This window comes from Xenopus laevis, chromosome 4L (assembly GCF_017654675.1).
Source record: "Xenopus laevis strain J_2021 chromosome 4L, Xenopus_laevis_v10.1, whole genome shotgun sequence".
NCBI classification, from domain to species: Eukaryota; Metazoa; Chordata; class Amphibia; order Anura; family Pipidae; genus Xenopus; species Xenopus laevis.
The window spans coordinates 57,081,797-57,094,737 of NC_054377.1; the positions used below are offsets into that span (position 1 = coordinate 57,081,797).

At 42.7% G+C, this 12,941-nt stretch overlaps 1 protein-coding gene across 1 annotated transcript in view; it reads right to left on the reverse strand.

The window, feature by feature from the left end:
* cdh13.L (cadherin 13 L homeolog) overlaps positions 1-12,941 on the reverse strand; it is a 523,301-nt gene that overhangs the window by 13,602 nt on the left and 496,758 nt on the right.

Below are 12,941 nucleotides of genomic sequence, written 5' to 3' on the forward strand. Positions count from 1 at the left end.
AGCAAACATGCCAAACAGCTTTTAAATTGTTTTATTATTGAACATTCTTTTGTCCGCAAAATTACTGCCATTTGTGCAACCAGTCTCTTAATCAATAGGCACTGTATGTGCCAATCTGAAAAGGAGAGAACAGTAAAAAAAAAACCACAAGATATTATACGTTATTGCTACTTATTCTGCAGTTATGTCGTAATAAATAGAGATGTCGCGAACTGTTCGCCGGCGAACTTGTTCGCGCGAACATCGGGTGTTCGCGCTCGCCGGAAGTTCGCGAACGTCGCGCGACGTTCGCCATTTTGGGTTCGCCATTGTTGGCGCTTTTTTTTGCCCTCTCACCCCAGACCAGCAGGTACATGGCAGCCAATCAGGAAGCTCTCCCCTGGACCACTCCCCTTCCCTATAAAAACCGAAGCCCTGCAGCGTTTTTTCACTCTGCCTGTGTGTGCTGAAGAGATAGTGTAGGGAGAGAGCTGCTGCCTGTTAGTGATTTCAGGGACAGTTGAAAGTTTGCTGGCTAGTAATCGTTTTGATACTGCTCTGTTATTGGAGGGACAGAAGTCTGCAGGGGTTTGAGGGACATTTAAGCTTAGGTAGCTTTGCTGGCTAGTAATCTACCTTCTACTGCAGTGCTCTGTATGTAGCTGCAGTGGGCAGCTGTCCTGCTTCTGATCTCATCTGCTGACTGCTGCAATAACAGTAGTCCTTGTAAGGACTGCTTTTATTTATTTTTTTGTTGTTTTACTACTACTACTACTACTACTATAAGAGCCCAGTGCTATTAGTCTAGCAGTGTTGGGGAGTGGGACTGGTGTGCTAATCTGCTGCTCCTAGTAGTTCAGCAGCACCAACTTTAATTTTTTTTTTTAATATTCATTTTTTTTTTTTAATATTCATTTTTTTTTTATTTTACTTTTTTTTATTTTACAACCGCTGTAGTAGTGTATAAGTTGACCTTTTAGGCATTATTTGCCCTGTAGGCATTATTTGCACACTGTTTTCTTCAACCCGCCATCTAGCTGTGTGACCTTGTTCACATTCTGTCTAAATATCCATAATATTACCGTCTCCAGAAAAAACACCGGAGTGACTTTTTTCAAGCAGCATTCATATATTTTACGTAATCCGTATCCACCGCTGTAGTAGTGTATACGTTGACCTTGTAGGCATTATTTGCACACTGTTTTCTTCAACCCGCCATCTAGCTGTGTGACCTTGTTCACATTCTGTCTAAATATCCATAATATTACCGTCTCCAGAAAAAACACCGGAGTGACTTTTTTCAAGCAGCCATAATATATTTTACGTAATCCGTATCCACCGCTGTAGTAGTGTATACGTTGACCTTGTAGGCATTATTTGCACACTGTTTTCTTCAACCCGCCATCTAGCTGTGTGAGCTTGTTCACATTTTGTCTAAATATTGATAATATTATCGTCTCTAGAAAAACCACTTGAGTTACTTTTTTTCAAGCAGCATTCATATATTTTACGTAATCCGTATCCACCGCTGTAGTAGTGTATACGTTGACCTTGTAGGCATTATTTGCACACTGTTTTCTTCAACCCGCCATCTAGCTGTGTGACCTTGTTCACATTCTGTCTAAATATCCATAATATTACCGTCTCCAGAAAAACACCGGAGTGACTTTTTCAAGCAGCATTCATATATTTTACGTAATCCGTATCCACCGCTGTAGTAGTGTATACGTTGACCTTGTAGGCATTATTTGCACACTGTTTTCTTCAACCCGCCATCTAGCTGTGTGAGCTTGTTCACATTTTGTCTAAATATTGATAATATTATCGTCTCTAGAAAAACCACTTGAGTTACTTTTTTTCAAGCAGCATTCATATATTTTACGTAATCCGTATCCACCGCTGTAGTAGTGTATACGTTGACCTTGTAGGCATTATTTGCACACTGTTTTCTTCAACCCGCCATCTAGCTGTGTGAGCTTGTTCACATTTTGTCTAAATATTGATAATATTATCGTCTCTAGAAAAACCACTTGAGTTACTTTTTTTCAAGCAGCATTCATATATTTTACGTAATCCGTATCCACCGCTGTAGTAGTGTATACGTTGACCTTGTAGGCATTATTTGCACACTGTTTTCTTCAACCCGCCATCTAGCTGTGTGACCTTGTTCACATTCTGTCTAAATATCCATAATATTACCGTCTCCAGAAAAAACACCGGAGTGACTTTTTTCAAGCAGCATTCATATATTTTACGTAATCCGTATCCACCGCTGTAGTAGTGTATACGTTGACCTTGTAGGCATTATTTGCACACTGTTTTCTTCAACCCGCCATCTAGCTGTGTGAGCTTGTTCACATTTTGTCTAAATATTGATAATATTATCGTCTCTAGAAAAACCACTTGAGTTACTTTTTTTCAAGCAGCATTCATATATTTTACGTAATCCGTATCCACCGCTGTAGTAGTGTATACGTTGACCTTGTAGGCATTATTTGCACACTGTTTCTTCAACCCGCCATCTAGCTGTGTGACCTTGTTCACATTCTGTCTAAATATCCATAATATTACCGTCTCCAGAAAAAACACCGGAGTGACTTTTTTCAAGCAGCATTCATATATTTTACGTAATCCGTATCCACCGCTGTAGTAGTGTATACGTTGACCTTGTAGGCATTATTTGCACACTGTTTTCTTCAACCCGCCATCTAGCTGTGTGTATTATCGTTTCCAGAAAAACCAACTGAGTTTTTGTTGTTGTTGTTGTTTTTTTAAAAATAATGCCAGGCAAAGGCAGGCCGCCACGCAGAGGCCGTGCTAGGGCCGTGCTGCTATGCAATCCTGTGGCCCTAGCAAATTGCCCAGTTTTAAAAAGCCAATGACCCTGAACTCCCAAAATGCTGAAGAGGTAGTTGACTGGCTTACACAGCACACCCCATCCTCTACCGTTTCTAACTTTACCACAACATCCTCCTCATCCTCCACTGCTATGGCCACCCCACGTAACACTTCCTCCACCACCGGTGCCCCTTCTTCACTGGGGTCAGAGGAGTTATTTTCCCATGAGTTTCTTGAACTGAGTAATGCGCAACCATTATTGCCAGAAGAAGATGAAGGAGATGAGGACCTTACACCAGATTTAATTCTGGCAGAGAACACGATAGAGATGGACATAATGAGTGATGAGGAGGAGGTCCCCGCTGCTGCTTCCTTCTGTGATGTGTCAGAAGAAATTGATGCATCTGAGGAGAATGATGATGAGGAGATTGATGTTTTGTGGGTGCCTAGTAGAAGAGAGCAAGAGGAGGGTAGTTCAGATGGAGAGACGGAGAGTCAGAGAGGCAGTAGGAGAATAAGACTTAGAAGAAGCAGGGAGGACAGCCCGCAGGGATCAGTAGGGCAACAACATGTATCGGCACCTGTGTTCAGCCGGCCAACGCACCCGCCATTGCCGCCAATGCCGCCAACTTCTACTGTTACCGCCAGATCGCACACTTCCAAAAAGTCAGCAGTGTGGGATTTTTTTAATGTGTGTGCCTCTGACAAAAGCATTGTAATTTGCAATGAGTGCAGTCAGAAACTGAGCCTTGGTAAGCCCAACAGCCACATAGGTACAACTTCTATGCGAAGGCACATGAGCGGCAAGCACAAAGCACTTTGGGAGCAACACCTCAAAGGCAACAGGCAAACTAAAAGCCACACTCCTTCTGGTCCAGCATCTTACTGCTCTACCTCTGCTCTCCTTGACCCGTCTGAACCACCCTCCACTCCGCCTTCCACCTTGACCACCTGTTCCCATTCCCAGTCATCTGCCACCAGCCAAGTTTCTGTGAAGGCCATGTTTGAGCGTAAGAAGCCAATGTCTGACTGTCACCCCCTTGCCCGGCGTCTGACAGCTGGCTTGTCTGCACTCTTAGCCCGCCAGCTTTTACCATACCAGCTGGTGGACTCTGAGGCCTTCCGCAAATTTGTAGCAATTGGGACACCGCAGTGGAAGGTACCCAGCCGCAATTTTTTTTCTAAAAAGGGAATACCACACCTGTACCAACATGTGCAGAGCCAAGTTACCGCATCTCTGTCACTTAGTGTTGGGCCAAAGGTCCATATGACTACTGACGCATGGTCCTCCAAGCATGGTCAGGGCAGGTATGTCACCTACACTGCCCACTGGGTGAACTTGGTAATGGCTGGGAAGCAGGGAATGGGTAGCTCAACAACAACAGTGGAGTTGGTGTCACCGCCACGGATTGCACGCGGTTCTGCCACCACCTCTACTCCTCCATCGCTCTCTACCTCATCTTCTTCTTCTTCTTACTCTGCTGCTGGGTCCTCCTTCTCCTCCTCCACACCTGTGCACCCCCAGCTCCCCCTAGGCTATTCGACGTGCCAGGTACGCCGTTGTCACGCTGTCTTGGGGATGACGTGCCTGGAAAGCAAAAACCATACCGGATCTGTACTCCTGTCATCTCTGCAGTCACAGGCCGATCGGTGGCTGACCCCACACCAACTGCAGATCGGAAAAGTGGTGTGTGACAATGGAAGCAATCTGTTGGCAGCGTTGAGACTGGGCAATTTAACACATGTGCCCTGCATGGCACATGTGTTAAATTTAATAGTCCAACGTTTTGTCTCCAAGTACCCAGGATTCCAGGACGTTCTCACCCAGTCCAGAAAGGTGTCGGCCCATTTCAGATGTTCCTACACAGCCATGGCACGCCTTGCTGACATTCAGCAGCGCTACAACATGCCAGTCAGGCGTTTGATTTCTGACAGCCAGACTCGCTGGAATTCAACGCTCCTTATGTTGGAACGTCTGCTGCAACAACAAAGGGCCGTCAACGAGTACCTTTTTGAACTGGGTGGTAGGACTGGATCTGCACAGCTGGGGATTTTTTTCCCCCGTTACTGGGTGCTTATGCGCGATGCCTGCAGGCTCATGCGACCTTTTGAAGAGGTGACAAATATGGTCAGTCGCACCGAAGGCACCATCAGCGACCTAATACCCTTCGCTTTCTTCCTGGAGCGTGCCGTGCGACGAGTGACAGATGAGGCTGTAGACCAGCGTGACGAGGAGCTGGAAGCGCACGATTTCTGGTCGGAATCACCAGAACGAACCCAGGCACCTGCTGCAACGCAGGGAGAGGTGCCAGAAGTGGAGTCAGAGGAGGAAGGTGGCTTTGTGGAGGAGGAGGAGGAGGACCAACAGGAGCAGGCTTCCCAGGGGGCTAGTGGTGACCTTTTGGGGACCCTTGGTCTTGTACGTGGCTGGGGGGAGGAGACCGTGGATGATGCAGTCCTTGATAATGAGGAAGCGGAGATGGATAGCTCTGCATCCAACCTTGTGAGAATGGGGTCTTTCATGCTGTCATGCCTGTTGAAGGACCCCCGTATCAAGAGGCTTAAGGAGAAGGACCTGTACTGGGTCGCAACGCTACTAGACCCTCGGTACAAGCATAAAGTGTCAGAAATGTTACCAACATACCACAAGTCCGAAAAGATGCGGCATTTACAAACCAGCCTGCAAAACATGTTGTACAATGCTTTTAAGGGTGATGTCACTTCAGGAACTCATCAACATTCCAGGGGCAGAGGTGCCAGTAATCCTGCCACGAGCACACCTGCAAGGACAAAGCCCTTTGGCCAGTCTGTAACGTCAGACATGCAAATGTTTTTCTGTCCAAGGCAGCGCCACAACCCTTCTGGATCCACCCTCAAAGAACGCCTCGACCGGCAGGTAGCGGACTACCTGGCATTAACTGCAGATATCGACACTCTGAGGAGCGATGAACCCCTGGACTACTGGGTGCGCAGGCTTGATCTGTGGCCAGAGCTGTCACAATTTGCCATGAACCTCTTGTCTTGACCAGCCTCAAGTGTGCTCTCAGAAAGGACCTTCAGTGCAGCAGGAGGGATTGTAACTGAGAAGAGAACTCGCCTAGGTCACAAAAGTGTCGATTACCTGACCTTTATTAAAATGAATGAGGGGTGGATCTCGGAGGGTTACTGCACGCCGGAAGACTTGTTCTGACTTCTATGCAGCTGTCCTTCTCTTCAAGCCTCATGACTCCACACACAGCTGTCCTTTAGCGTCCTCCTCCTCCCTCCGCCACCGTTACAAACTAGGGTGCAAACCCTACTGGTTTAATTTTTTCTGGCCTCTGTGCTTCAGTGGCTGCAACCAAAAAAACTGGGCAAACAATGTCTACAAGGTCAACGTATGGCAAAAAATGACTATTTTCAGCATTTATATGGCATATTTTTTCTGGCAACTGTGCTTCAGTGGCTGCGTCCAAAAAAATGCATATTTTCTGCATTTATATGGCATAATTTTTCTGGCCTCTGTGCTTCAGTGGCTGCAACCAAAAAAATGCATATTTTCAGCATTTATATGGCATAATTTTTCTGGCAACTGTGCTTCAGTGGCTGCGACCAAAAAAATGCATATTTTCAGCATTTATATGGCATAATTTTTCTGGCCTCTGTGCTTCAGTGGCTGCAACCAAAAAAATTTATATTTTCAGCATTTATATGGCATAATTTTTCTGGCAACTGTGCTTCAGTGGCTGCGACCAAAAAAATGCATATTTTCTGCATTTATATGGCATAATTTTTCTGGCCTCTGTGCTTCAGTGGCTGCAACCAAAAAAATTTATATTTTCAGCATTTATATGGCATAATTTTTCTGGCCTCTGTGCTTCAGTGGCTGCAACCAAAAAAATGCATATTTTCAGCATTTATATGGCATAATTTTTCTGGCAACTGTGCTTCAGTGGCTGCGACCAAAAAAATGACTATTTTCAGCATTTATATGGCATATTTTTTCTGGCCTCTGTGCTTCAGTGGCTGCGGCCAAAAAAACTGGGCAAACAATGCCTACAAGGTCAACGTATGGCAAAAAATGACTATTTTCAGCATTTATATGGCATATTTTTTCTGGCAACTGTGCTTCAGTGGCTGCAACCAAAAAAACTGGGCAAACAATGTCTACAAGGTCAACGTATGGCGAAAAATGACTATTTTCAGCATTTATATGGCATATTTTTTATGGCAACTGTGCTTCAGTGGCTGCGTCCAAAAAAACTGGGCAAACAATGCCTACAAGGTCAACGTATGGCAGTTGTTTAAAGAGAACAGTAGATTACTAGCCAGCAAAGCTACCTAAGCTAAAATGTCCCTCAAATCCCTGCAGACTTCTGTCCCTCCAATACAGAGCAGTATCAAGCAGATTACTAGCCAGCAAACTTACTATCATCTGTCCCTGAAATCACTAACAGCTCTACCCCTACACTATCTCTTCCAAGCACACACAGGCAGATTTTTCAGATACATTTTTGCCCTTGATCCCCCTCTGGCATGCCACTGTCCAGGTCGTTGCACCCTTTAAACAACTTTAAAATCATTTTTCTGGCCAGAAATGTCTTTTCTAGATGTTAAAGTTCGCCTTCCCATTGAAGTCTATGGGGTTCGCGAACCGTTCGCGAACCGCTCGCATTTTTGCGCAAGTTCGCGAATATGTTCGCGAACTTTTTTTCCGACGTTCGCTACATCCCTAGTAATAAATAGCATTCTTACGCTAACTTGTCACTTTGTAGAAACTTAAGAGAACAGTATTCTAAATAACAAGTGTGGAATGGGGTTTATAGGTACACATATAGTTAGGGCTATGGCATACACGGCAATCTTGAATATAAAAGATTTTCCTGTGTTGCATACAGACATGTGTGAGTCTCCTTTTGATGGGGTGGTTGCAGTTCTTATTTAATGATGACATTGTCATCTAATCTCTAATTTAATTTTGCTGTATTTATAAATAATAGCTGGGAAACACAACTAAGGGCAGCAGCAAAAAAACAGTTATCCTCCCAGGATAAGAAAAATGTTTAAGGGTTTAAGCACATGGGCAGATTCGGGGAGATTTAGTCACCTGGCAAGTAATCACCAATCTGCGGGATGAGAATCTCCCAGAACTGCCTTCCCCCTGCCTGCCACCTGCTATAATGACGAAACGCCAGCGCCAATGCACTCGCGGTGCTTCAATTTCCGAAGTCTCCCAAAGTTGCCTCACGAGGAAACTTTGGGCGACTTCGGAAATCGAAGTGCCACAAGTGCATTGGCACTGGCGTTTTGTCATTATAGCAGACGGTTCAGTTCAACATCAGTTCAGCATTCAACACAATCATTCCTCAGCATCTGATAGAAAAACTGAACCTGCTTGGGCTGAACACCTCCCTCTGCAGTTGGGTTCTGGACTTCCTGACCGACAGACCTCAGTCTGTCAGGATTGGAAACATCATCTGCAGAACCACCACACTGAGCACTGGAGCCCCTCAAGGCTGTGTGCTTAGTCCTCTTCTGTTCACTCTGATGACGTATGACTGTGCAGCCACACACCGCACAAATCACATCATAAAGTTCGCTGATGACCGTGGTGGGTCTCATCAGCAATAATGACGAGTCACCATACAGAGAGAAGGTGCAGCGGTTAACAGACTGGTACAGAGCCAACAACCTGTCTCTCAATGTAGACAAAACAAAGGAAATGGTTGTTTACTTTAGGAAGACTAGGAGTGACCACCTGCCACTGTACATTGATGGCTCTAATGTGGAGATTGTCAAAAGCACCAAATTCCTTGGTGTTCACCTGGCGGAGAACCTCACCTGGTCCCACAACACCAGCTACTGAGCCAAGAAAGCCCAACAGTGCCTCTACTTCCTGTGCAAGCTGAGGAAATCCCATCTCCCACCATCCATACTCAAAACCTTCTACAGAGGGACAATCAAGAGCATCCTGAGCAGCTGTATCACTGTCTGGGAACTGCACTATCATGGAGTGCAATACCCTACAGAGGATAGTGAAGACAGCAGAGAAGATCATAGGTGTCTCTCTTCCTTCCATCACGGACATTTACACTACTCGCTGCATTCGTAAAGCCACCAGCATTGTGGCTGATCCAATACACCCCTCACACTCACTGTTCACACTCCTGCCATCTTGAAAAAGGTACCGAAGCATTGGGGCCCTCACTACCAAGCCATAAGGCTCCTGAATACTCAGGGACCGGACAGATCTCTCTCTCACACACACACTCCATCTGACCTTACTATATACCACAACGTTACACTGCCACTGTATGCCATTGTATAAATAAATAGCCATTGGATACAATTGTTCTCTAAGAGCACATCTGCACTTTATCATGTTCAATGATACACCCATCATGTCTGACGTTTAGCATTATTTACTTAACATATTACATCTGCTGAGTGTGCACTGTCTTGTCCTGTTCCTGCACTATGCTGTCCTGTCTTGCAGGACTCTTGACAATAGGGTCAAGGGACAGGAGATTAAGGAAGAATGTGTCAAAAAGACACTATTGACAATGCCAACCACAAGGTAATTTGTATACAAATGTAAAAGCAAGTAAAAATCTAGTGGGGGGGGGATGGCAAATGTAGAGTGGGTAGAGGTAGGCTAATATAATTTCTGCTCAATTTGTGGAATCATGTATGTCTGTGTAACAAAATAATACATTTATATTCATATTTTCAAGATAGTGCACTTTAGCTCATGTACTGTACCTTAAAAAGCCAAAATTATTTTTTAAATTTTTATTATATTTCTTTTTCAACACTATTCAATATTATTTTGCGCAACAACACACTTTGTTTGCCTTTTTAACATCACTCCCTGTACATTCAACAAGACCTTGCCTTTTTTTAAGGAAGGCTGTCGAACCATTATGAATCCAATCCAGAAAAGCTGATATTATACATCAATATTTTGTGTCATCACAAATCCATATGGAGTGAAGCAACCATTTCAGCTAACAGGCAAATGACATTTTCATTATGAGAGTTGGTCTTTCCTTGTATGTCCTCGTTCATTGGGTAACATTTGTCACATTTTGGAACATCCCTCTATCAAAACCTTAAGACAAGCAATTTTGCTTTTTGATAATTTTTGTCTTTGTCAATCATTTACAACACAGTCAGTGGGTTTCAGTTGGTAAAACACCACAATCCCTATTTTTTTTGTGTGGGAAGGAATTGCCAACCATTTGCTTCAGTGTGGCTCTTTATAAAATTGGGATAAATGTTGCTAGTGTATTAATTAATACAAACGAGATATTTTAGCTGTCGAAGGGCACATTGCAAGAAATAACATAATCACATTGTTTGTTGTGCTTCATGATGACAGATCAATAAACTGCATTTGAAACAGAAATGGCACTGCATATTTCATATATTATGTTCTTTTGGCTGCATTAACACAAAAATGTTAATTACTTGCATCTCACACCAAAGCAAAGGCACTAATTGCCTGCATTTGGAAGCTTCTGATTAGAAATTCTCAGAGTACGGCAACGGAAATATGGTTCTGAATTGATAAGTGCTACTTTTTCCTAGTTATTATAACTGAAACAGTGACTTAACTTTGTATGTTTTACTTATTTAGTTATTTTCACCCAGTTTGTTCTTTGGTAAATTGAGGTATGATCCTCACCTCATTTGTCATTGGACAAATGAGGTGTAGTAAATTATTTTCCTAGGTGTGCTTACGGTGTTATCATAATAGCCATTCAAACAGATGTAAGAATGATCCTGTAGTAGAAAAATATCACTCTGGTATAAATCGTAAGGAACATTATTAGCCATGAGGAAATGTGATAGCACAGCTGTGTTCCAAGACTGGGGGGCATGGGACAGGTAGAAGTAGCTTACAGACTGGTCAAGCTCCGGGACAGATGTGGCTGTGCAATATGACCCAATTGATCCTATTCAATAAACATTGAACCTTTTGAGATGGCATGAGCCTCTGCGCAAAACAATTGGTATAAAGTTTACCAGAAAAGTTAAAATTTTATACCAAAATGCAATGATCTTGCCATGACCTGTGACATATGCACAAACAGAAAGACAAATGTATTTGTATGTAGTGATGGGCTAATTTGTCCCATTTCACCACAAATATTCGTAAAATTCCTGCGAAATTTGCAAAACAGGCGAAAAATTTGCGAAACATTAATTTTGACGCAGACGACAATCCGTCAGCGTCAAAATTGGCACCAACATCGAAGTTGATGGCGGTGCCCATTGACTCATTAATGCCCATCAAGTCAATTGGCGTCAGTTAATCATCGACAGTGTCAAAATTGTCACCAGCCCGAAACCGTTGCCGACGTCAAACTTTGATGCAGGCAAAATGCAGAAATTTGCCACAAATTTGCACCTGGCAAATAAATTCACCCATCACTATTTCTATGTAATTTAGGGTCATTATCCTGAGAGCCTCACGCTGCATATCATGGAGATTCTTGCACAGGTCAGTAGATAATGCTGCTGCAGAACAACCTATGTGATATACAATACTCTTGCTTCACCAGCTCTTGATGTTTGCAAGTTAAAATTTCTAAATAAAATTCATGGGTTGCCGTTGCCTGGGTTTCATATTGAGAAAAAAGATTAAAAAAACTCTCTTAATAAGAACCACAGAACTGTTTTTAGGGAATACATGTAATGTTTTTCTTTTGTTTGTTTTGAATTGAAAGCTAGTTGGTACAGATAGAGCAAATGAGGCCCTGCTATTGAAGATGTTATATGGTTTGGTCTATCTGTGCTTTACTATGTATGTTTTGGAGGAACCTTCTGAAACCACACAATGAGGTTCATGTGAAGAAAACAATATGCTTATTCCATTACTTAGTCACTTCTACATTTATTGTCTCTTTGCGTGCTAGTTCTAGGACTGGAAATACAATGTGATGACCAAAACTGCATACAAACCATTTTATATTACTATTCTGTAGTGCACACTTACATAATAGAAGCATCTCTTGGGAAATACACCATGCTTTCAAGGGTTAAAGGTTGCAATTTGACAATAACTGCTGCAATCTGAAGGAGTGCATTTTGCATCATGAAAATGTAATTTAAAGGTACTAAATTGTCTTTCAATGCAGATCAGATACTATATGAATCTGAATGTGAAGCTGTTGCTATTACAAAGCAATTCTAAATTGCAATGAATATTTATATTCTCTTGTACATATAGTCTAAACCCAGAGCGCTTAGGAATAAAATATCAATTCCTTATGGATTTCTACCAGCTAAATGCCATCCAGCTGTAAATTAAGATATACTGTACATGGGGCCTGGGCTATCCTTAAGACAAGACACGACCCAGTGCAAATAACCCTACAAAATTCATCCACATTCAGATGTTACTATTAAATTAGTATTGACAAATATATTGTACTCCTGTTATCATAAAAAGTTCCTCAAATTCAATGGCAACATAAATGTGTTTATTGTAATACCCTACAGATGCAATCTAACGTAGTTAAATAAAATTAGAGACTGAAAAATGACATGTTCATCATGTTCAACCTAGGTAAATTCTGAAGCCAAAAAATGTCAAATCCTTCAAAACAGTTGCACCATTACTGCTGACATGCAGCTAATCCCTGCAAAGGAGCATTCTGCTCAGAAAAATGAGCTTAGGTCACTAACAATACAAAGTTCTACTTCTTACATCAAATTATTAACCAGTCTCCCTAACATAGCACATAGCATGAACACTGGAAACCTCAGTTATTACCTGGGGCAGCTGGTAAGGATGGACCTGCCTTGCACCCTCTACTGCAGTCTGTACCTATCAGCAGTTTGCCCCGGCATAAAAACTGAGGGGGTGATTTTGTGCCCCATAGCCCATTTAACATTTGTTCCTGGGGCATGTATAAATGAAGCCTGGGTCTTTCTCAAATAATCTGTCCACTTGTTCTCCACAACCTTAGTACCAAGCAAACAAAACACTGTTGAACATGTAGAGTCCTGGAAACAGATTCATCTTTCTAATAATTTTATCTTTTAACATTACTACTATGTCTAGTTTTGATTTCATAATACTCCTTCCTTTCCTATATTGTAATGACTGAGTCTTTAAATTGTATAGTTCAGAACTA